We start from the raw sequence: 27,303 nt of genomic DNA on the forward strand, positions 1-27,303 counted from the left end.
ACTACACCTCCTCCAAATACCAACTTTACGAAGACTTGCAAATGAGTCAATCGAATCTCATCACTTTTGTGATGACTGTATTAAAAAATGACGATTTATGTTTATTCCAATAAACTCTTAAAATAATCTACTAACTTGTATATAACACAAAATAAAAAGAACAATAAAACTATAGCCTATGTCATTCCAATAAATTCATTTAACATTGATTGTGAAACTGTAAATTTTAATAATGCCCATAAACACAAACAACAACAACAACAACAACAGTATAAAATTGTTTTGCCTCATTTACAATATATTATAATTTGGTACTTACACAAATCTTATGTTCCTATTGACCAGGTTAAATTTCAACAATTAGTGAGTGTAGCTTCTACATTATTATTCAGAATTAATATAGAAAAAGGAAAAGGAAAACTCCCATCCTTAGAAACATGTATATCATCCATGTTAACTTCTGTTTTGGGGCATTCACTACCTTTCTTGATGCCATCTTTTATCAAACTCATCTATCAAATTCCACATATTGTAATAGTATGGGATAATGAAAATATTTTATCACATCAGTTACTAAAAGAAGGGAACCAAAATTTATTTTCACCACAAATATTTAAGGCATTTGATATAGATATATGTTAATTATACTATTGTTGTACAAGAGTCACAGTTGTTCCTGCCTGTTTATCCCATTTGAATAAAGTGTGGAAAATCTTGTGATCATGAGAAAATGGAGACCACAGAGTTCTCCCTTGTCAAATGAGTGGGAGGTATTGATGAAACTAAAAGGTATATGGAACTAAACATAGAACATTTATTTTTAAAGAGGATAATTTTGTCAGGCTGTATATAAGACAAGAGCAGCTTCATACTTGCTCAGTTGCTCTCTATCCACGTGACCAGGTTAGTGATTTTTAATGTATTTTTGGAAGATATGTTGGCAGCTCAAGCAGACCAAAGAGGTGGTACATTTCAAATCTTTTGTATATTATTTTAGAACCAGATTTAAGAAAGCCATCAGAGATTGTGTTTACAACAGACCTACATAGGTTTACAACGGACATACAAACTCTTTATTCCCTGAAAATATGGATAGGATCAAACAAAGAAGGGAAACCACTAGTATCACAATTACAATTGATAGTACGATGCAAAAGAGATGAAGATATATTCGTCGAATTTATTTCAAACATAGATGAAAGATATACAATATTATGTGTTTATGACGAAACTTTTAATATAAGAAGCAATACCAATGGATATAAATCCTTTGCCAAGGACCCTCTTACATTTCTAAAGATGGTTCAAGCTTAAGAAGAGGAAAAAGAAACTTTAAGAGAGATGATGCGAATCGATGGAATATCAATTCCACTTTGGTCGACATACTACAAATGTGATGAAGAAGAATTTCTGTTAACAAAAAACTATTTCAAGCGAGATTTTTATTTTAGGTACCTGATGTTTGAACACATTCATTGGAAATCAACTGGACAATATGATGTTTATGAAAAATGGGTGAAATGTTTTGAAAAAGAGGTTGATCATTCCTGGTATCAAATCAACCAATATAGTTTATGTGAAACCAAAAAATGTCAGACTATAACGTATATGGAACCATACATGAAAAATTTATATAAAACATTGGTTAATGAAATTAATGACAGGTGGTTTAAATATGAAAACTATTCTTGTCGCATTTTTAGTGATGGTGATGAAGACTGTGACTATATATACATCATTGACTTAAAATTTTGTAATGACTTCAAAAGCATTGACAGAGTTTATCATGTGGAAAAAAACTAAAAAATATAATGCACTAATTGCTCGCTTGGGGGTGAAAGAAAATGGATCATTTTTTATCGAAATGATTATCATCTATCACTTTTATTATAAGAGAGAATGTATAATTTTTGTAACCCGTAATCCCAAACTCTTTATAAATATAATTCAAACTGGGGAAAGGGATAAAATTCGTAGTTTTATCTTGAAAGATGAGGGTTTATTATCATCTCAGATGAGGAAAAATTGTAGTTTAGTAGCCCAATGCACTCGGATGATTGTAAATTCTTTGGTTTCGGATACTGAAACAGAATGTTGGAATGTAGCCACATTGCATGAAAAGATAGATACCACCATCCAAATTCCCCATTTACACCTTAAACAATTCATACTTAATGAAGGTCTAGAACATCTATTGATTGGATTCTGGAAGAGAGCTGTGGAAGATTTAAAGTATTATGTATTTAAATAATTATAAGTTGATAATGGAAATAGTCTTCCAAAGAACAACTGATGTCTGAGGAATGGGAAATTAGTGATACTTGCCGCTTTCACCAGTTGCTTTCTTAAGAGACTTTCCTAGATTAAACAACCGACCCACAATGATAAATTAGAGTGATCTCACCGAGGTGGTTGGGAGCTGCTTTTTTTTGGGATTTAAATTTAAATTGGATTTAAATTGGCCACTAAAGTGTAGAGAAACATGCTGGCGCAACTCTCGAATGTGTACTTAAGTGGGATAAAAAAAACTCTAAGCTCATTCTCACTATGGAACTAAACGAGGACAGACGGATGGTGGGTAGCATTGTGAGATAAAATAAATAAAATATAATAATAATAATAATAATAATAATAATAAACAGTGTAATTGTAAATCACTCCTTCTTCAGTCAGGAATGGCACAGATTAGTGATGACAACGCTATCTGTGAGTCTGCTCCCGAAACCCCCTCCAAATGAACAGCGCCATCAAGTGAGGATTCTCCCGAAACCCCCCCCTCCAAATGGACAGCGCCATCAAGTGAGGATTCTCCCGAAACCCCCCCCCCCTCCAAATGGACAGCGCCATCAAGTGAGTCTGCTCCCGAAACACGCCCCTCCAAATGGACAGTGCCATCAAGTGAGGATTCTCCCGAAACCCCCCCCCCTCCAAATGGACAGCGCCATCAAGTGAGGACGGGATATACCGGCCACAGGTGCTGGATGACTCTTTTTATCCAGCCTCTATTAATGATGTGATTGTGACTATCGCCGTTGGGCATTGTGTAGTGGATTATGAAGATATCCCCGACTTTATTGCACACATAAGGAGCTTAGCGGAGATTGAAAAGCAGCAGTATGCGGCTACAAATCCAAAAAAACATACTGCAATAATTTAGTTGAAAGAATTAAGAAAATACGAGCAGTAGAAATGTTATATGATAACTTCCGTTTGGAGTCACAGATCATAACGCCTGTTCACCTCGGTTTGGGAAGAATAGAAGTATGCTACAGTAAAATTGAAAGTGTTATAGAATGGGTTAAAGCAATGGCAAAGATTGCCAAGAAATATGCAGGAGTGGATTTAAGCTTACCTGAACATTTGAGATTACTCAATCAGAAAGTTTATTTGCAGAATGAGTTTACAGCTCTCTACAACCCTGATTATAAAGGATGTTGCACTGAGGTAAAACAAGATGGAGAAAATGAACATTGGACGATGACTTCTATATGGAAGTTTTGTATTAACTAGCTACAACAGTACAACAAAGCCTTCAGAAGATTGGTCCAAGAAATACATTATTATTATTTTTTTTAATTAATTATTCTGTTCTGAATCTTGTTGTAATCATATGATTTTGTACTAATATTAAACAATTTTTTTTTAATAAAAAATTACAATAATGGTCATAACCAGCGAAAATGTTTTCTAATGTGGTAGGGATGACATCTTTTGGAATTAATCGTATCTTACCACAAAAGTTGATACATAAACAATGCAAATAAACTATTAAAATAACCGACCTTCAGCACAAAATGATAAGGCTTATCTTTTTTTTTCCTCTGATTGAAATATGAAATATATATAAACATTAATTTGCACAATATGTCTTTAACTAGGAAGAGTAACGTTTAAACCATCATACAATTGTGATAATTTGATAAAATAAATATGGTCTTAAATTTTTGAAATTATTGTAAACAAATAATAATATAAGTATATGTAAAAAATTTAACCTATCATACATTTGATTTTACAGGTGGTAGATTGGATTGAACATTATGACTGGCACCAACATATGGAGAAAAGTAGTTTCTGTTTTTAACAAGTTTATTGAAAATGAAAATCATCAGTTTAGGCCACTAGGCAATGATATTATAACCCAAATAACAGACACTAGCAAAATATGGGAAAGTCCGGTTGCAAAGATTATGTGGCGAAATCTGACTTATAAACAAAAAAAATATATAGTGAGACCAGACACAAAACTAGAATGTGAAATGGGTTCAACCATACAAAAATTTATTATGGATCAAAATGTTCGACTACTCATATCATCACCCTCTAATGGTTGGACTCAACTTGAACAAGAACTACGTCAGTTGGAATGGAGAGGTGAAGCCTTTGTGAATGGTGAAGAGATTACTAGTGGTGGAACTGACTGTTATAATCAAGTGCTGATAATGACATCTCCTAAAAGTTTTTTTTAAGAATATTTCAACATACAAGGGTGATAAAGTTATTTTTTTATTTGATCATCAGTCATACCTGACCCATACAAAATGTGATCGGTGTGAGAGAGAAATATGCAATGGTAATTATCTGTCCAAAATTTTGACAAGAAAATTTTTTGCCTGTGATATTTGCCAGAAAAAATTCTTTGCAATGTACTACTTAGTAATACATTTCAACACACAACATGCATATGAAATACCATGCCATGTGTGTGGGACAGTTTTATTGAACAGAGGCTGTCGAAAAGTCCTTTTTGTTAGTTTTTTTTCAGAATTTGATGAAATTCCCACTCGTGGTGGAAAGTTACCAAAGTTATTTATAAGAAAATTCAAAGATAAAATATCATCTTCGAACGCTGCAGAGTGGTGGAATTTTATCTTGAATGCAGATGAAAAGAAGATATACACAATAATAACACCAGATGAAGAAAAAAGGCAGTTAGAAAAACAGATTAATTTCTCACTAGATGTAAAAAGGAATAAAATATCCAAGAAGTTTTCTTCAATTTACCCTTTGGAAGAAGAAATTTTGTATATAATTAACTGTCTTCATATTTTTCCTGATTTGTGTAGGAGTATTTGATCATCATTTGCCACTAGAAATAGAAATAGATGCAATTATTAAATTCACAGGTGAAGGTTCTCTTGTAAGTGTTTTTGCTGGCACTGCATTCATTGAAAATATATTGAGATTAAGAAATGTGGACGTGAAAGCTACTGATAATTACTCAAACATAAATTCTATATCATGGATGGAGGTTGATAATATAAATATCTCTGAGGCAATTAATAATAAATATCATCCAGATGTTCTTTTAATGACATGGCCACTAGAAAAAAAGAGTTCAATCCCAAGTGCAATGGCTGAGGGTAGTTTTGATATGAGCACTTCAGGATATTGTGAAATGATAGATGAACTCAACTTAAGTGAAAGAGAACCTTTAAAGTATGAATATTATAGTGATGCCTTATATGCTATTAAAGAGTTTAAGGGAAACAAGTTCATTTATATTGGAGATAAAATGTTTTGTTGTGAGTGTAATGCTCTTTTTTCCCATTATCTAGAGGAAAATTTTGAAAAGGTGAATAGTGGAATTACATTATCAAAAATTCACTTCTATATCAGGAAACCAACAAATTGATCAAACTGTTCTAATAGACTATATTATTAATGATTAGTTTTTAAAGGTTGAAAACTAGAAGTTTAATGCTATTATTATACTTTGGATGTGTAAAAATGTGTAATAAATGCTGTTTTTATATCATAGCCTACCTAAATTTGAGAAGTATGACACATGTTTTTTTTATTAGAAATTATAAGTGTTTAAAATTATTTTAAATATTAAAATTGAATTCACATCAGGTACTGACTCATTAGTCTCGTATTTGAAATGTATTTGGGGGACTACAATGACATGACTTCCCTTAGCAATACACTTCAACAACAACAACAAAAAAACATCCCACTGAAAAGTTTTTTTGTCCTAGAGTAGGTGGGCAAAACAGTATTATATTTGTATGTTTTTAATTAGAAATTATCGAATAATTATTCAAATTATTTTGTATATGAGATAACAAATAAGGAGTTATGCATTCATAAATTTTTCTATTTACCATATTATCTCCAAGAATATATAAAACTGTACCAAAAACAGATGTCATAAGTGTAATTGTAATTAGTTTTAATATAACTTTTGTTTGGCGATTATTTATAATGTTATTTGAATTTTGATTATTAGGTTGGTTAAGGTTGGTGGAGTTGGAGGTAGGACTTGAGATCGGGTTGGTGTTGCTGGGATTAGGGTTGTTGCTGGAATTATTAGGGTTGTCACTTGAATTATTAGGGTTGTTGCTAGAATTAGGGTTAGGGTTGTTGCTGGGGTTAAAGGGTGTTGCTGGGGTTAGGGGTGTTGCTGGGATTAGGGTTAGGGTTGTTGCTGAGGTTAGGGTTAGGGTTGTTGCTGGAGTTAGGGTTAGGGGTGTTGCTGGGATTAGGGTTAGGGGTGTTGCTGAGGTTAGGGTTGATGCTGGGGTTAGGGTTAGGGGTGTTGCTGGGGGTAATAGTTTCTATACTAACTATAGTCATTATATATTTTTATATATGTATAAATAAAAGTAAACAATTAATATTATTATTATGATAAATAACAAAAGTATAAAAGTATTATGGTAATTAAATATATTTGTGGGATGTATAACGGTGTAATGTCTAAGAGAATGTTCTTGAAGTTCCAATGATATTAACCTCAAAATCGACCCAGTTTCACAAACATAAAAATTTTTTTTATTAAAATTTGGGTCAATGGGATGTATTTTTTAATTAGGATATAAGTAGGTTTTAGCTAAATTATAATTATGTGGATTACATAGAGCTTTACATCCTTTAATAAAAACTGTTTTCTCAAAAGATGAAGTTTCCAATAAACTTTCAATTTCCATTGAATTACTACAGTCCCAATATAACTGCTCATCTGGAATGGTAGCTAAAGGATGGGAAGTATCTTCTATAATATTTTTGTTTTTCATTGTCTACTAAACTTTCATTACAAAATCTTCGTTTATATTTGTCTCTTATGAGAAAAATTCGATCTCCAAAATTTACAAGACTATATCGAAAACATCCAGTATTAATTTTATTAGGTAAACACATAAATTCTATAAAACTCTCACTTGTTTCTAATTTGGAAATTTGTTTTAGAATGGAACAGTATGGATAAATTTTAAACCACTCTTTAAATCTTGTCCAAATTAGAATTGCCTGGATATTATTATATATATTATCTGCGTTAAATATTGTACATATAGATTTTTCATCATATATTTCACAATCATTAAGACACGTAAGCAACATATTTACATCTTGTAAATAATTACAATAAATATAATATGGATATTTAGTCTGAATATGTATTCGGAACTGTTACGGCCCACTCGGGTCGCAACCGGGTTCTTTCTCTGATGTTGTTAGAGATAGGGTATCCGGCCCCAAGCTAGTAGTGGCTTACAAGGGATGTGATCCGTAAAGCAAGAACAATAAAAGTGGAAGGGAAATAAAGTAAAAAACTTAATACTATAATTATTACCATCACCATAAATACTATATAAAAGATTACACGGGGGGGGGGGGGGTATAAACACTATTAGATACACTGTTGTCTTCTTCTGAAGACTCTGGACATTCACGGTGCTCACGATGCTAAGCTCTTGGTGCTCTTGTGGCCTCACGACGAATCCTTCGAGAATCTTGAGTCTACCCTGGCCACAGGCCAGCCAAATCACAGTTCCACTGGGGGCACTGTCGTGGAGGCCTTCAACCACAAGTCCAGCCGGCAGCTGGCAGGTTCCAAACAGCAACGCTGGTTAGGCCACTCCACAATCGATACTAAGGTAGCGAACCCTAGTCAGGAGCCTCGTGTGATACCACAGATCACTCTCCTTGCCACAACTCCCCAGTGGTTAAGCGTCTCCACCAGTCAGTCCCGGATATGACAATCCCTCAACTGCCACTTCACAGGCAGGTTAACACCACAGTGTTCATCCGGGGGCGACTCACAGCTGCTGCAGCAAACTCTTGGAGACGAGACGACTGCCTTGGGTAGACTGATCCAACTTCCATTACAGCAGTCCCAGGTCGACTCTGTAATCAGACACGTCTTCAGTAACGATTACACACTAGGGCACGTCACTTACCGGCTCAGACCCAAACGCCCACCTATCCACTACATAGATGGCGTTGCTGTCTGAGCGCCACCTCACCAGAGGTCAGCAGCGGCTGTGTTATGAGCTGATCAGGACGGGAAACTAGCCCTTGTGGCCAGTATTTCTCGTCCTCACTAGGGGGCGGCGTCCATTTGGAGGGGGTTTCGGGAGCTGACCCACAGATGGCGTGGTCGTCACTGCTCCAGGCTCGGACGCTGGATTCGGGTCCGTAACACCTCCCCACCAAAAAAAATTTGGTTTGGGTCTCTATAAAAGAAAACACAAACCAAATTATTACGTGGATACAACTCCACACGGACTCACGTACACTATAAACTGGAGTGGTGAGGCTGTCTTGTCCACAGAACTGTCCTACTGGGCAACTCTGGCATGAAGGAAACTTGTAGATGGAAGACGATGATCTGCCTGATGTAATCTTCCACCTCTACACTGCGATGTCAAACAGGGGCATAATCTCACATCTCTCGAGTAAGGATTGATATAAACACGACCTGGGGACACTCGACACTTCCCTGTGTCGTGGCACCGATGATGGCTGGTCACAGACGACATTACTGGTGCCGGTCCGGTAGTCCTTCAGGGAGACGGGAAACTGGAATACAGTGGTCTGATCATTTAGAGTGACAGCGACAGTGGGCAAGTCAGTACTTACTACACACTCGCCTACTAGGCCCACACCTAGTTCCAACAGAGCTGCTTGTACCCCGTAGATGATGTCTGCTCTGCCACCGTCTGGTCGACCAACGTTCCGCATAACGCTGAATCCAGGCTCAGCAATCACACAGGGGGTGTCAACCTGTCGGAAACAGTCACTCATATTATCATATCTCGTACCTCCTGTATCTACCATCACCTTCCAGGTCCCTTCTTTGCCTGCAACACTTGCAGTGCAAATCTCCAATCCCTGGGATCTCTTCGCGATGTTCATGGGAGCCGTCATCTGTCGGGTCATCCACTGGTCCTTACTGAGAACACACACAAGAACAAAAAATACCGCTAGGAAACATTTGGTTAACGTAGGGACAAGTTTCCTGAGCTTGAAATGTCCATAGCCGGCTATAACCATTAGCCTGGTTTGGACCAAAGAGGTCACTAAAACCTTTGCACATACCTCACATACCTCCGACGTCTAGGGAATCTCTGGCCGGTTCAATGAACATTGTACTTTGCCATACCACAAGTACTCATCCGCCTTCACTCCAGACTCTTTGGTATCCGTGGGTGCTTGCACACGAGGCCTCTCTTCATGCTCAGTTGTCTCTGCCATCGTAACCTCATGTTCCTTTTTGGGAGAAGAATTAGGAGACTCTGCTATAATGCTGTCGATCTGTGGGTGAGAGGACAAATTAAACATATTACCTGATTCCGGGTCTGAGTGTATCTGGACATTACCACTGCCTGCTGTTACCTTAGACCTTGCTGTTCCGGCTGACTCGTCCGCGACCTTGGGAAGATTGTTGCTCCAATCTGTCACCAAGTCGTTGGCTAGTACCACGTCAATCCCAGCTATAGGGAGGGTATCGACTACTGCCAACGCACATGTGCCGCTGAAGTAAGGCCAGTCGAGATGTACCGGCACTAAGGGGGCTATGTACTGTGTCCTAGGAAACCCAACCAGGATAACCTTTAGTCTTCCTTCCACACTCACTCCCTCGGGTAACGAGTTTTTCACGATCAGGGACTGGGCTGCTCCACTATCTCTGAGCACTACAACTGATCTACCAGTGTGATCACTCGATACGTACCCGCTTGAAGTGTGAGGGGCGAACAAACTTGGTCCTTCCTGTGTAGTCGTAGACTGGCTTCCTGCTGGTGGTGTCACACAGCTCATCAACATCACCTCCCTACGAGCGCCGTTACCTCTTCTGGCTCGGCACATAGCAGCTACATGCCCTTTCTGCCCATAAGTCCAGCACACCATATTCCTCCTCGGACTCCAGTGTTTCGGACTACTAGGACTAGTCCTTCGAGGGCTACTTGAGGGCGTCTTCTTAGCGCTTTGTGGGACGGGGGTCTCCTCTTCGTCATGACGAGGTCTGTCAAACCGGCGTGGGTAATTCCTCGGGACGTACTTAGCAGAAGGCCTATGCGTCAGGATGTATTCCTCAGCCATGGTGGCCGCCGCACTCAAGGTCTCTACCTGCTGCTCCTCTAAGTATGTCTTGTGGTCTCCAGACAAACAATCCTTGAAGTCCTCTAACAGTATGAGCTGCTCGAGGTCTTCTTTGGTCTCCACCTTCCGAGAGGCACACCATTCCTGGAAAAGTCGCTCCTTGATTGTGGCGAATTCGGTGAAAGTGTGCTCCGAGGTCTTCTTCTGGTTTCTGAACTTCTGCCTGTCAGCCTCAGGTACCAATTGGTATGCCATGAGTACGACCTTCTTCACCTTGTCATAATCGCCGGAGTCGTCAAGGGATAACGTGGAGTAGGCGATTTGGGCCTTCCCAGTCAAGACTGACTGTATCATGATGGCCCAATTCTCCCTTGGCCACTCCAAAGAGGCAGCGACTTTCTCGAAGGCTGCGAAGAACTTCGAAACTTCCTTCTCGTTGAACTTCGGGACCATCTTGATATTCCTTACCGGATCGAAAATACTTGTTCCAGTTGTTTGTCTCTGACCACCGCCTAATCGCAATACTTCTGGCTCATGTTGTATCTCTTTTTCTTTTTCTTCTCTCTCTTTCACGCTTCTCTTTCTCGTTTCTCTTCTCTTCTCTCGCTCTTCTCTTTCTCGTTTCTCCTCTCTTTCTCTTTCTCGCTCTTCTTTCCTTTCTTCTAATTCTAAACGCCTCATCTCTAATTCTTTATCTTTCAATTCTTGTTCTATTTCTAATTTCTTCCATTCAATCTCACGATTTATTTCCAAGGCACGCATTTTGACAGTTAGCAAGCTTATATTCAGCTCACCTGCATCGCTGTTAATGTCACTGCCTTTATCTTCCTTTTCAGTGGAAGCTATTTCCTCACTTTCTTTTGTACCTGGTGCCTCATCTACCTGTTTTTCTTCGGCCTTCAAATGCCGGTGAACCTTGGACAAGATCTCCACACGGGAATCACTGGCACGAATCTTTATCTCCAGATAGGCACTCACCAGTACGAGTTCCTGTTTGCCCAGATATTTTAATCTGGCCAGACAGTCCTCCCTGTTCAGAAAAGCCTGAACATCGTCCAGATCGTCGATGGTCGATTTTTCTGCCATTGTCACAGATGGAACACTTAGCACTTAACACACCGCTTCACTTTAGCACTTAACGCACCGAGCACTGTTCTACGTCAATATTGCACTTTATCGCACCAAAAACTGCACTAGCCAATATTGCACGTAATTACATCGGGCACCGCACTACACAATATTGCACTTAATCACAGCGAACACCTCGCTCTACAATATTGCACTGAATCACAGCGAGCACTTCGCTATACAATGTTGCATGTTATCACACCGAGCACCGCACTACGCAATATTGCACTTAATCACTGAGCACCGCACAGGACGTATAATGTCCTAATAGTCACACACAGGGGGAATTATTTACAGGGATTACGCCACTTCACCACCCCTGTCAAACATACTTGACAAGGGGTCGGATCCCGCTGGGGATGCCAATTATGTTACGGCCCTCTCGGGTCGCAACCGGGTTCTTTCTCTGATGTTGTTAGAGATAGGGTATCTGGCCCCAAGCTAGTAGTGGCTTTCAGGGGATGTGATCCGTAATGCAAGAAAAATAAAAGGGGAAGGGAAATAAAGTAAAAAACTTAATACTATAATTATTACCATCACCATAAATACTATATAAAAGATTACACGGGGGGGGGGGGGGGGGGGTGTATAGACACTATTAGATACACTATTGTCTTCTTCTGAAGACTCTGGACATTCACGGTGCTCACGATGCTAAGCTCTTGGTGCTCTTGTGGCCTCACGACGAATCCTTCGAGAATCTTGAGTCTACCCTGGCCACAGGCCAGCCAAATCACAGTTCCACTGGGGGCACCGTCGTGGAGGCCTTCAACCACAAGTCCAGCCGGCAGCTGGCAGGTTCCAAACAGCAACGCTGGTTAGGCCACTCCACGATCGATACTAAGGTAGCGAACCCTAGTCAGGAGCCTCGTGTGATACCACAGGTCACTCTCCTTGCCACAACTCCCCAGTGGTTAAGCGTCTCCACCAGTCAGTCCCGGATATGACAATCCCTCAACTGCCACTTCACAGGCAGGTTAACACCACAGTGTTCATCCGGGGGCGACTCACAGCTGCTGCAGCAAACTCTTGGAGACGAGACGACTGCCTTGGGTAGACTGATCCAACTTCCATTACAGCAGTCCTAGGTCGACTCTGTAATCAGACACGTCTTCAGTAACGATTACACACTAGGGCACGTCACTTACCGGCTCAGACCCAAACGCCCACCTATCCACTCCATAGATGGCGTTGCTGTCTGAGCGCCACCTCACCAGAGGTCAGCAGCGGCTGTGTTATGAGCTGATCAGGACGGGAAACTAGCCACTGTGGCCAGTATTTCTCGTCCTCACTAGGGGGCGGCGTCCATTTGGAGGGGGTTTTGGGAGCTGACCCACAGATGGCGTGGTTGTCACTGCTCCAGGCTCGGACGCTGGATTCGGGTCCGTAACAGGAACATTTCACGTACTTTTGTTCCATATATAAATGTTAATTTTCTTAAAAAATAAAGGTCACCACAAAGAAGTGCTTCTATATTTGCTTTGAAATTTTGAATATTAGTTTTATTAGAAAATGCTAAGAGATTTGGATCAATGATTTTTTGAATATTTTCATCTCCTTTAATAATAATATCATTAAAATCATTTAAAATCTTCTTTATAATAGCTGTATCATTTATATCTTGAATTTGTCCATATAATTTACCTATAGGAAGCAATAATAATTGATCCAAGGTATTAATAATTTTAGTTTCTTCCTGTTTATTCATTTTTTATTTGAAATTACATTACTTTAAGTTTTACAATATACAATTTTTTCAGTAATATATACCATATCTTTTTCAAGAACTGTTTTTGAATGGTTACGAAGAAATGGAATAAAATCAAAGAACTGAGCAGCATTTTCTTCGTTAACCAATTTTTCAAAATTCGAAGGTGTAGTAACATCACTGAAACCAAGTATTTGATGTTTTCTGTATGGAGACTGACTTATTAGTTGACGCATTTGTGAAACTGTCAGAAATACTTCACCAACAAATATATGATTGAGCTGTAAATCTTCAGACCTAATCCACATTGTATAATCCAAATTTGGAGTTAACATATTACCTAGGGCAAAACTTCCCGATATATGGCTAATATCACCTAATTTTTTTTGAAATTCTTGATAATATCTGTTAACACCTATATCACCCATGAGGTAATGTCCTAATACATACTGAGGCGAGCAAGATAAAAAATGTTTATCAAATTTTTCAATAATAGCTACATTACTTCCTAATTTAGATTTGTATTCTTTTACATATGTGATAAACTTATATATCTTTGAATCATAAACTAACGGAAATTCTTCCAAATCCCTATTTTTTTATTTCCAATATTTTGGGGATTGTATAAATGTAACAAATGGGTATTGACATTTTGATGTTTCTGTACCTTGTGTAATTTTAAAATATCACACTTTGATAAACTGATCATTGTCTTATTTGATCTTATTATTTTTATATTTGAAATATGAAAGTGTTACCACCTCCTCCAGCCTTTGGGTCATCTAATCTCACCACCTCACAGTCGATATTAGGGAATCCAAAGAAGTTTTTTAAAATTACAAAACATGATGAAAATATAACTAAAATATTTGAAAAACTTTTCCAAGATAATGAATTGAAAATAAAGGAGGGTACTGAACATTTATCTACAACTATGATTCAAACTTCGTTGGAACACGTCCGTATTATTAGTCCACCTAGTACAGTGCAATGGGATATAGAGAGTGTGAGATGTGCTATGAATAAAAACAAATGTCCTACACATGAGAGAGAGAATGGAGAAAATAAAGAGGGATTACAGTTAACTCCACGAGAAGCTCAAATGGTATTATCAGATATATCATCATGTAATGCTAATGATAATGATAATATATTTTATCAATTATTTTTAAAAAGTCTTACCTCTCCAGATTTACCATCGCAAAGAATAGTCACTAGACTAAATATTTAATTATACAAAAAATGTGTATGTATTATGATATTTTATTTTTTGTTATTCTAACTATTCTTAGTATTATTATTTGGTTTTATTTATTTATATATTTTTCACCAAATCAGATTGAAGTAAGTAAAAATCTGATACTAAACAATAAAAGAAAGACAATAAAAAAAGAATCTTTGCCACTCATACCATACTCTATGGCTGTATATAAACATAATAATAAAAATACTAAAAATGAACGTGAAAATGTTTTTGTTCATATTATGCCTCAAAGTTATCATTTTTTCGTAGAACAAGGCCAACTCATCTACCATCCTACTTCCCCCCCAAAGAATAATATATGTTGTACATTATCAGAATTTCCTGAAATAGCATATGTTTTTTTCTGTGGAAGAATCAACTACTTCTTTAACTATTCCCCCAAAAAATAAAATATGTCGCTGACCTCTTGAGTATTTAAAAAGTAACATATATACACTAATGACATCGTTTACAGACACACCATTTAAAAAATCCACTAAAACTTCTCCATCATCTCGCACTCACAGAATGTATAAAATTAATAAAAAATGAAAACTAAAGGAGAAAATATTTATTTACTTTATTTACAAGATCCCAAAAGAAATCGACATTTTCTTAAACGAAAACGAAAAAGAAAAAAACGTAATAAGGATAAAAAAAGATCATCATTACAAATGTACAGTAAATTCCATGAATTATCTAACATCAATAATTGTTATGTTGATAATAAAAACTTGGTAGAAGCTGAAGTATATATTTTATGGAATTATGATCACATCACTATAAAAAATGAAGACCAGGAAGACTGTTATCTCCAACAGCAAAATCTTCCAGAAGCTTTAGCCATATATTCCAAATATGTCCGCTTTACTTGTCCAATTTGTTTAAATGAAAATAGCGATAAAGATCTTATAATGTTACATTGTGGGCATGGTATATGTATTTCTTGTTACCAGATGGATAACTTTGACAAGTTATTTTGTGCCATATGTCGATGTTATAATCCACAAGTTTTAAAGGGTATTGGTTCCTCTCAATAATTGTTTAAATATTTCCAAGTGGCTGTATACTGAAAAGTTGGTATAGATATAGCTTTTACGAAATTGGGAAAGTTGTTGATTAAAAAATTTTCCTCTTTTAATATGATTTTTTAAAATACATACTACACTAATACTATTATCTTCGACCGATATAATAACATATGTTTTTCCAATTTATTTAATAAATAGTATAGCTACTAATAAAATTTCTCCAATTTCCTGAGAAACATTTATTTTTAAAATACCGTTACTGGTGATACTCAACATATTTGTATCACTTTTATTTAAATAGATTACAGATATTGTTTGTAATGAGGATAAATTTGGTTGTGTTACCACATTCTGTTGAAATTTTAATCTACCCTCAGGTGCTACATGGGGGGGATGAGGATAAGAGAAAACATTCTTCTTCCAGATTGGGAACTTTTTTCCATAAATGAGGTATAATCTGAGTGTTTAGTACATTCATGAAGTTTGAATTCTTTATTAGTATTTCCTCGCTCGCAAATTTCATTAGTAATTGACGCATCCTAATAAGAACTTGGCATCTTGAATGTAGACATTAATTGTGGTTGTTGACAAACACTTGGGGCAATATTTATACTCGATGGGAATATTAAGAATCCAACAGAAAAATCCTGAACATTGTAAACAATAGTAAATTTTTGTATTAGATATATCCAACATTATATTTTTTGAATAATACAAAAAATAACTACAATGAATTGTAATAACGGCTTACAACATAAAAATAACATACTTTTAGAATCAGATAATTTAATAATTGAACAATATATTGATGAAATTGATAAAATTTATAAAAATTATGAAAATTTTTGTTCAATATTTCGATTATATTCATTATGTTCTAAAAATATGAATATATTTAATATAGCCTCTATATTTCTATCTATTTTATTACCATCACAAAATTATAGTTTAATTTTTAGTTTAGTCGGTATATCATTAAATAGCATGTTTAGTATTGATTTGCGTAAAGAAAAACCTTCAACAAATTGTATCTGTATATTATCTCTATAATTATTCCTGATTTAGAAAAGTTTATTTATGATAATATAAGCAAAGATATACGACAAATTCGGAATTTTCAACGTGAGATAACTGCAGGGAAAATTAATAACAAAATTAGTAATATTAACAATAATAATAATAATAATAATCCTAGTCTTTCTTGTTTAGATAAAATTGCTCAAATGAAAGAAATTATAACAAATGATTATACAAAATATATGGGTGAAATGTTTTCTGTGCCTGTAAGCTTAACTTATGTAAATTATACAAGTATTATATTGTGCTTCAGCACATATATATTCCTATTCATTACTATTCCTCTAATACACATATACTTACCCCCTCTAATATAAAATTTTTGGTAAATATATAAAAAAATGGATGAACATGTTATTGATCAAATATTTAGTAAATACCTAAACAAAAGTGATTTGGAATGTATAAAACAGGAATTCAATCGTCCTATTCTTAATCCACGTACGCAACGAGAAATTATAACATATGTCGAAAATGAAGATGAAGAAACCAAACAACAACAATCTTCCTCCTATATCCACACTACAAAGGCGCAAAAAACGTTTATTACTTAACCCATCTAGTTTGAAGAATTACAAGTGTACGTTTGAAAAATTTGGCCGTTTTAAGCTTCAGCAAGTCGGTCGGGAGGCACTGGTTACACCAGATTTGATAAATATATATAATGTATATTTAAAGTCGGGATGCCAATTTAAAATGTATGACGCGTCTAACCAACGTTCGAACACTAAACAAGTACATCGTAGGTCCCATTCTTGGACAAGAAATGCGTCTTCCTCGTACATCTGTTAATTTACGCTGTAACAATAAGCCTATTTTAGATAGCCGTTTGATCGCTCAGACGGTTGCTAGAATATGGAATTTTTCTCAGTCTAACATGCTTACAAAATTTTACTTATATACCATACAGGTCTTCGAGCCAAAGAAGCCAACAATGTAACTTATCGTAATGATGTAGATGCATATTACCCAGTCACTCAGACTGTAGTTTTGCCAGTAGTATACAGTAAACACGGTAAGGATCGCAACATTCCCTTATTAAAAGGAGGGGCTTCCACTTTTTTATTCAATACCTCATTCCCTATGCAAATAAGAAGATGTTACGATTAACTCTACTGAAATATCCTGGGACAAATATAGCTGATCATTTGGATAAACCTATTTTTGATTCTAGTTACCAGAGTACACATAAAGTTTTTAAAAGTTATCTTTGGAAAGTTGCTGAAGAAAGAAATCAGAAATGATCCCCTAATGAAGAATATAGTGTTCAAGAAGATTTAAAAGGGGCAGGTCTCCATTCACTCAGAGCTGATTTTGCTACACGTACTTTTAACAGTCTTTCAAGACAATTAGGTAAGAATAATTTTTTACCTTTTAAAATTATTAGTGAAATTTTAGGACATTCAAACGTTAAGGAATTTTTAAAAAGTTATATTTATCAAGGTGAAATAATCATGGAAGGTGGAAATGAAGAAGATGAAGAATTTAGTGGTGAGGGTGGCGTTGGTGAAGTTAACCAATTGCTTACAAATGATGAAAGTATTCACTGAGGTAGCAATGCACGAATGGCCCTACGACACCGTTATCGTCATATGAATGTAAATACAATCTCTAATTTGGAAGATCACACTTACCCATTGGCATCTAAAGAAGCTTCACCAACCATAAATAATAATTCTCTATCAATATCTAATAATAATAATAATAATATACTTACTAATACAATTACAAATAACCCTATTGATAATATTGGTACAACTATTACTATTGATACTGCTACGACTAATGCTGCAGTTAATAATATTAATAATAATATTATTAATAATAATAATAATGATAATAATAATAATAATAATAATCGAATCGTTTATATATAAATAAAAAAAAATATGTAAATAAATAATTAAATATATATTATATATATATAACATGCAATCTTCTAACATTTATAATATATATATATATATATTAATATATATATATATATATATATATATATATATATATATATATATATATATATATATATATATATATATATATATATATATATATATATATATATAAATGGACAATAATTGTTTATTGTTAGCTTTCAACTACATTCAAAAAACATCTTATGAACCAAATGATAGTTATTATAATCCCCGTCTTTATAAAAATCATATTCTTTATGAAGCTTCTGTTTTAGTAGTAAATATGTCTAATGGTTTTTGTAATGTAGATAAATCAGCTTTTCATTTCCCTCTTAAAAATATTTATACATCTCTACATTTAAAGGCAGATGAAAATGAAATGATTAGTGATGATGACGATGATGATTTGAATAGGTGCCTAGAATTGTTAGTAACCAAGTTTAATGTAAAATATGCTTGGGTTTATGGAATTAATCAAATCCTTTTTAAATTACCGGTATTGCAGGCAAGGCAAGGTTAGATTAGCATAATTAAGGTTAAGTGGGAACAATATATCCCGGACGGGCCCCCATAACTCTTTGTTACCTATCGTTCGTTACGGCTCGTGACCCTACAGCAGCCAAGCTTTAGTTACGTCTAGGGATACCACTGCTGTTCTCTTAAGTGGGTCACCAGTATAACCCCATGAATGATAACAGGCTAAGACTTAAAAGTATTTCTCCCTTAGGACTGAAGAATTATACATATAACTTATAATATATATATTCAAAACCGTATAATATAAAAACACAGATGGTAAAGTTAACTTATACAACAAACCAAAGTATTGTCATCTCACTTAATATAACAAAATAAAAATATGGCACAACATGAATGTTACAGACTTATCTCCCAGATGTTATTCCTTCGAGTACCGTTCAGCTACTGAACTCTCGCTCTGTCGCAACCCAAATTCTCACCTCCCGTCTGCCTCATCCCAGGATGAGGGATGGAAACTAAGGACTTTTTAATATTTAAAACTAATTGAACAACCACTTGTTCTCAAAACACACAAGAATGAAAATTACAGATAATAGTTACTTACAAAATATATAAGTACAATGCCACCTGTTTACAGTAAATAAATACTTACATAAACTTAATAAAAGTGACATATGGAACTTACAAACTGAACAGGTCCAGCTTTCCCGTATTTAACAGGTACTAGACGTGTACAAAGCAACCGCGCTCCTGTCTCCACTGACGCTGCCACACCACACGATAATTTACAAAAACACAATGTGTGTACATATACAGGCAATGATATAATAGAACAAAAAAAATTATTTTAAATTTATATACGTATTCTGCTAGGAGTACGTAACAGCCTTCACGATAAAATATCGCCAGGATCTGATTCGTGATCAGATATACAAGGCAGAGAATGAAATCAAAGACAACAAAACGCAAGACTAGAAAAAAAATGAATTTTGGAGAATTGATTTTTGAATTACCTCCAACAGTGAAAAGAAATGTACGAAAGATTGAGAAAATTCGTGTTAGAATTATTAATCTTACTTTTTCGGTCATATATAATAATATATGTCTACAGGAAAGACTGCTACCAAAATATACTAATATTAAAGCGCACGACCCAGCAGCAAGGAATCAAGCCTTCACGATAAAATATCGCCAGGATCTGATTCGTGATCAGATATGCAAGGCAGAGAATGAAATCAAAGACAACAAAACGCAAGACTAGAAAAAAAATGAATTTTGGAGAATTGATTTTTGAATTACCTCCAACAGTGAAAAGAAATGTACGAAAGATTGAGAAAATTCGTGTTAGAATTATTAATCTTACTTTTTCGGTCATATTTAATAATATATGTCTACAGGAAAGACTGCTACCAAAATATACTAATATTAAAGCGCACGACCCAGCAGCAAGGAATCAAGCCTTCACGATAAAATATCGCCAGGATCTGATTCGTGATCAGATATACAAGGCAGAAAATGAAATCAAAGACAACAAAACGCAAGACTAGATATAAAAATGAATTTTGGAGAATTGATTTTTTAATTACCTCCAACAGTGAAAAGAAATGTACGAAAGATTGAGAAAATTCGTGTTAGAATTATTAATCTTACTTTTTCGGTCATATTTAATAATATATGTCTACAGGAAAGACTGCTACCAAAATATACTAATATTAAAGCGCACGACCCAGCAGCAAGGAATCAAGCCTTCACGATAAAATATCGCAAGGAACTGATTCGTGATCAGATATACAAGGCAGAGAATGAAATCAAAGACAACAAAACGCAAGACAAGAAATAAAAATGAATTTTGTAGAATTGATTTTTTAATTACCTCCAACAGTGAAAAGAAATGTACGAAAGATTGAGAAAATTCGTGTTAGAATTATTAATCTTACTTTATCGGTCATATTTAATAATATATGTCTACAGGAAAGACTGCTACCAAAATATACTAATATTAAAGCGCACGACCAAGCAGCAAGGAATCAAGCCTTCACGATAAAATATCGCCAGGATCTGATTCGTGATCAGATATACAAGGCAGAGAATGAAATCAAAGACAACAAAACGCAAAACTAGAAATAAAAATGAATTTTGGAGAATTGATTTTTGAATTACCTCCAACAGTGAAAAGAAATGTACGAAAGATTGAGAAAATTCGTGTTAGAATTATTAATCTTACTTTTTCGGTCATATATAATAATATATGTCTACAGGAAAGACTGCTACCAAAATATACTAATATTAAAGCGCACGACCCAGCAGCAAGGAATCAAGCCTTCACGATAAAATATCGCCAGGATCTGATTCGTGATCAGATATACAAGGCAGAGAATGAAATCAAAGACAACAAAACGCAAGACTAGAAATAAAAATGAATTTTGGAGAATTGATTTTTGAATTACCTCCAACAGTGAAAAGAAATGTACGAAAGATTGAGAAAATTCGTGTTAGAATTATTAATCTTACTTTTTCGGTCATATTTAATAATATATGTCTAGAGGAAAGACTGCTACCAAAATATATTAATATTAAAGCACACGACCCAGCAGCAAGGAATCAAGCCTTCACGATAAAATATCGCCAGGATCTGATTCGTGATCAGATATACAAGGCAGAGAATGAAATCAAAGACAACAAAACGCAGGACTAGAAAAAACCTGAATTTTGGAGAATTGATTTTTGAATTACCTCCAACAGTGAAAAGAAATGTACGAAAGATTGAGAAAATTCGTGTTACAATTATTAATCTTATTTTTTCGGTCATATTTAATAATATATGTCTACAGGAAAGACTGCTACCAAAATATACTAATATTAAAGCGCACGACCCAGCAGCAAGGAATCAAGCCTTCACGATAAAATATCGCCAGGATCTGATTCGTGATCAGATATACAAGGCAGAGAATGAAATCAAAGACAACAAAACGCAAGACTAGAAATAAAAATGAATTTTGGAGCATTGATTTTTGAATTACCTCCAACAGTGAAAAGAAATGTACGAAAGATTGAGAAAATTCGTGTTAGAATTATTAATCTTACTTTTTCGGTCATATATAATAATATATGTCTACAGGAAAGACTGCTACCAAAATATACTAATATTAAAGCGCACGACCCAGCAGCAAGGAATCAAGCCTTCACGATAAAATATCGCCAGGATCTGATTCGTGATCAGATATACAAGGCAGAGAATGAAATCAAAGACAACAAAACGCAAGACTAGAAATAAAAATGAATTTTGGAGAATTGATTTTTGAATTACCTCCAACAGTGAAAAGAAATGTACGAAAGATTGAGAAAATTCGTGTTAGAATTATTAATCTTACTTTTTCGGTCATATTTAATAATATATGTCTACAGAAAAGACTGCTACCAAAATATACTAATATTAAAGCGCACGACCCAGCAGCAAGGAATCAAGCCTTCACGATAAAATATCGCCAGGATCTGATTCGTGATCAGATATACAAGGCAGAGAATGAAATCAAAGACAACAAAACGCAAGACTAGAAATAAAAATGAATTTTGGAGAATTGATTTTTGAATTACCTCCAACAGTGAAAAGAAACGTACGAATGATTGAGAAAATTCGTGTTAGAATTATTAATCTTACTTTTTCGGTCATATCTAATAATATATATCTACAGGAAAGACTGCTACCAAAATATACTAATATTAAAGCGCACGACCCAGCAGCTAGGAATCAAGCCTTCACGATAAAATATTGCCAGGATCTGATTCGTGATCAGATATACAATTCAGAGAATGAAATCAAAGACAACAAAATGCAAGACTAGAAATAAAAATGAATTTTGGAGAATTGATTTTTGAATTACCTCCAACAGTGAAAAGAAATGTACGAAAGATTGAGAAAATTCGTGTTAGAATTATTAATCTTACTTTTTCGGTCATATTTAATAATATATGTCTACAGGAAAGACTGCTACCAAAATATACTAATATTAAAGCGGACGACCCAGCAGCTAGGAATCAAGCCTTCACGATAAAATATCACCAGGATCTGATTCGTATTCATATACACAAGGCAGAGAATGAAATCAAAGACAACAAAACGCAGGACTAGAAAAAACCTGAATTTTGGAGATTTGATTTTTGAATTACCTCCAACAGTGAAAAGAAATGTACGAAAGATTGAGAAAATTCGTGTTAGAATTATTAATCTTATTTTTTCGGTCATTTTTAATAATATATGTCTACAGGAGAGACTGCTACCAAAATATACTAATATTAAAGCGCACGACCCAGCAGCAAGGAATTAAGCTTTCACGATAAAATATCGCCAGGATCTGATTCGTGATCAGATATACAAGGCAGAGAATGAAATCAAAGACAACAAAACGCAAGACTAGAAATTAAAATGAATTTTGGAGAATGGATTTTAGAATTACCTCCAACAGTGAAAAGAAATGTACGAAAGATTGAGAAAATTCGTGTTAGAATTATTATTCTTACCTTTTCGGTCATATTTAATAATATATGTCTACAGGAAAGACTGCTACCAAAATATACTAATATTAAAGCGCACGACCCAGCAGCAAGGAATCAAGCCTTCACGATAAAATATCGCCAGGATCTGATTCGTGATCAGATATACAAGGCAGAGAATGAAATCAAAGACAACAAAACGCAAGACTAGAAATAAAAATGAATTTTGGAGCATTGATTTTTGAATTACCTCCAACAGTGAAAAGAAATGTACGAAAGATTGAGAAAATTCGTGTTAGAATTATTAAACTTACTTTTTCGGTCATATATAATAATATATGTCTACAGGAAAGACTGCTACCAAAATATACTAATATTAAAGCGCACGACCCCAGCAGCAAGGAATCAAGCCTTCACGATAAAATATCGCCAGGATCTGATTCGTGATCAGATATACAAGGCAGAGAATGAAATCAAAGACAACAAAACGCTAAGACTAGAAATAAAAATGAATTTTGGAGAATTGATTTTTGAATTACCTCCAACAGTGAAAAGAAATGTACGAAAGATTGAGAAAATTCGTGTTAGAATTATTAATCTTACTTTTTCGGTCATAATTAATAATATATGTCTACAGAAAAGACTGCTACCAAAATATACTAATATTAAAGCGCACGACCCAGCAGCAAGGAATCAAGCCTTCACGATAAAATATCGCCAGGATCTGATTCGTGATCAGATATACAAGGCAGAGAATGAAATCAAAGACAACAAAACGCAAGACTAGAAATAAAAAATGAATTTTGGAGAATTGATTTTTGAATTACCTCCAACAGTGAAAAGAAATGTACGAAAGATTGAGAAAATTCGTGTTAGAATTATTAATCTTACTTTTTTCGGTCATATTAATAATATTATGTCTACAGAGAAAGACTGCTACCAAAATATACTATATTAAAGCGCACGACCCAGCAGCAAGGAATCAAGCCTTCACGATAAAATATCGCAAGGATCTGATTCGTGATCAGATATACAAGGCAGAGAATGAAATCAAAGACAACAAAACGCAAGACTAGAAATATAAATGAATTTTGGAGAATTGATTTTTGAATTACCTCCAACAGTGAAAAGAAATGTACGAAGATTGAGAAAATCGTGTTAGAATTATTAATCTTACTTTTCGGTCATATTTAATAATATATATCTACAGGAAAGACTGCTACCAAAATATACTAATATTAAAGCGCACGACCCAGCAGCTAGGAATCAAGCCTTCACGATAAAATATTGCCAGGATCTGATTCGTGATCAGATATACAATTCAGAGAATGAAATCAAAGACAACAAAACTGCAAGACTAGAAATAAAAATGAATTTTGGAGAATTGATTTTGAATTACCTCCAACAGTGAAAAGAAATGTACGAAAGATTGAGAAAATTCGTGTTAGAATTATTAATCTTACTTTTTCGGTCATATTTAATAATATATGTCTACAGGAAAGACTGCTACCAAAATATACTAATATTAAAGCGGACGACCCAGCAGCTAAGGAATCAAGCCTTCACGATAAAATATCACCAGGATCTGATTCGTGATCATATACACAAGGCAGAGAATGAAATCAAAGACAACAAAACGCAAGACTAGAAATAAAAATGAATTTTGGAGAATTGATTTTTGAATTACCTCCAACAGTGAAAAGAAATGTACGAAAGATTGAGAAAATTCGTGTTAGCAATATTAATCTTATTTTTCGGTCATATTTAATAATATATGTCTACAGGAAAGACTGCTACCAAAATATACTAATTATTAAAGCGCACGACCCAGCAGCAAGGAATCAAGCCTTCACGATAAAATATCGCCAGGATCTGATTCGTGATCAGATATACAAGGCAGAGAATGAAATCAAAGACAACAAAACGCATGACTAGAAATAAAAATGAATTTTGGAGAATTGATTTTTGAATTACCTCCAACAGTGAAAAAGAAATGTACGAAAGATTGAGAAAAATTCGTGTTAGAATTATTAATCTTACTTTTTCGGTCATATTTAATAATATATGTCTAAAGGAAAGACTGCTACCAAAATATACTAATATTAAAGCGCACGACCCAGCAGCTAGGAATCAAGCCTTCACGATAAAATATCACCAGGATCTGATTCGTGATCATATATACAAGGCAGAGAATGAAATCAAAGACAACAAAACGCAAGACTAGAAATAAAAATGAATTTTGGAGAATTGATTTTTGAATTACCTCCAACAGTGAAAAGAAATGTACGAAAGATTGAGAAAATTCGTGTTAGAATTATTAATCTTATTTTTCGGTCATATTAATAATATATGTCTACAGGAAAGACTGATACCAAAATATACTAATATTAAAGCGCACGACCCAGCGGCAAGGAATTAAGCCTTCACGATAAACTATCGCCAGGATCTGATTCGTGATCAGATATACAAGGCAGAGAATGAAATCAAAGACAACAAAACGCAAGACTAAAATAAAAATGAATTTTGGAGAATTGACTTTTGAATTACCTCCAACAGTGAAAAGAAATGTACGAAAGATTGAGAAAATTCGTGTTAGAATTATTAATCTTACTTTTTCGGTCATATTTAATAATATATGTCTACAGGAAAGACTGCTACCAAAATATACTAATATTAAAGCGGACGACCCAGCAGCTAGGAATCAAGCCTTCACGATAAAATATCACCAGGATCTGATTCGTGATCATATACACAAGGCAGAGAATGAAATCAAAGACAACAAAACGCAAGACTAGAAATAAAAATGAATTTTGGAGAATTGATTTTTGAATTAACCTCCAACCAGTGAAAAGAAATGTACTGAAAGATTGAGAAAATTCGTGTTACCAATTATTAATCTTATTTTTTCGGTCATATTTAAGTAATATATGTCTACAGGAAAGACTGCTACCAAAATATACTAATATTAAAGCGCACGACCCAGCAGCAAGGAATCAAGCCTTCACGATAAAAATATCGCCAGGATCTGATTCGTGATCAGATATACAAGGCAGAGAATGAAATCAAAGACAACAAAACGCATGACTAGAAATAAAAATGAATTTTGGAGAATTGATTTTCTTAATTACCTCCAACAGTGAAAAGAAATGTACGAAAGATTGAGAAAAATTCGTGTTAGAATTATTAATGTTACTTTTTCGGTCATATTTAATAATATATGTCTACAGGAAAGACTGATACCAAAATATACTAATATTAAGCGCACGACCCAGCAGCAAGGAATCAAGCCTTCACGATAAAATATCGCCAGGATCTGATTCGTGATCAGATATACAAGGCAGAGAATGAAATCAAAGACAACAAAACGCAAGACTAGAAATAAAATGAATTTTGGAGAATTGATTTTGAATTACCTCCAACAGTGAAAAGAAATGTACGAAAGATTGAGAAAATTCCGTGTTAGAATTATTACTCTTACTTTTTTCGGTCATATTTAATAATATATGTCTACAGAAAGACTGCTACCAAAATATACTAATATTAAAGCGCACGACCCAGCAGCTAGGAATCAAGCCTTCACGATAAAATATTGCCAGGATCTGATTCGTGATCAGATATACAAGGCAGAGAATGAAATCAAAGACAACAAAACGCATGACTAGAAATAAAAATGAATTTAGGAGAATTGATTTTTAATTACCTCCAACAGTGAAAAGAAATGTACGAAAGATTGAGAAAATTCGTGTTAGAATTATTAATCTTACTTTTTCGGTCATATTAATAATATATGTCTACAGGAAAGACTGCTACCAAAATATACTAATATTAAAGCGCACGACCCAGCAGCAAGGAATCAAGCCTTCACGATAAAATATCGCCAGGATCTGATTCGTGATCAGATAA

This window comes from Procambarus clarkii, chromosome 34 (genome assembly GCF_040958095.1).
Source record: "Procambarus clarkii isolate CNS0578487 chromosome 34, FALCON_Pclarkii_2.0, whole genome shotgun sequence".
Lineage (NCBI taxonomy): Eukaryota > Metazoa > Arthropoda > Malacostraca > Decapoda > Cambaridae > Procambarus > Procambarus clarkii.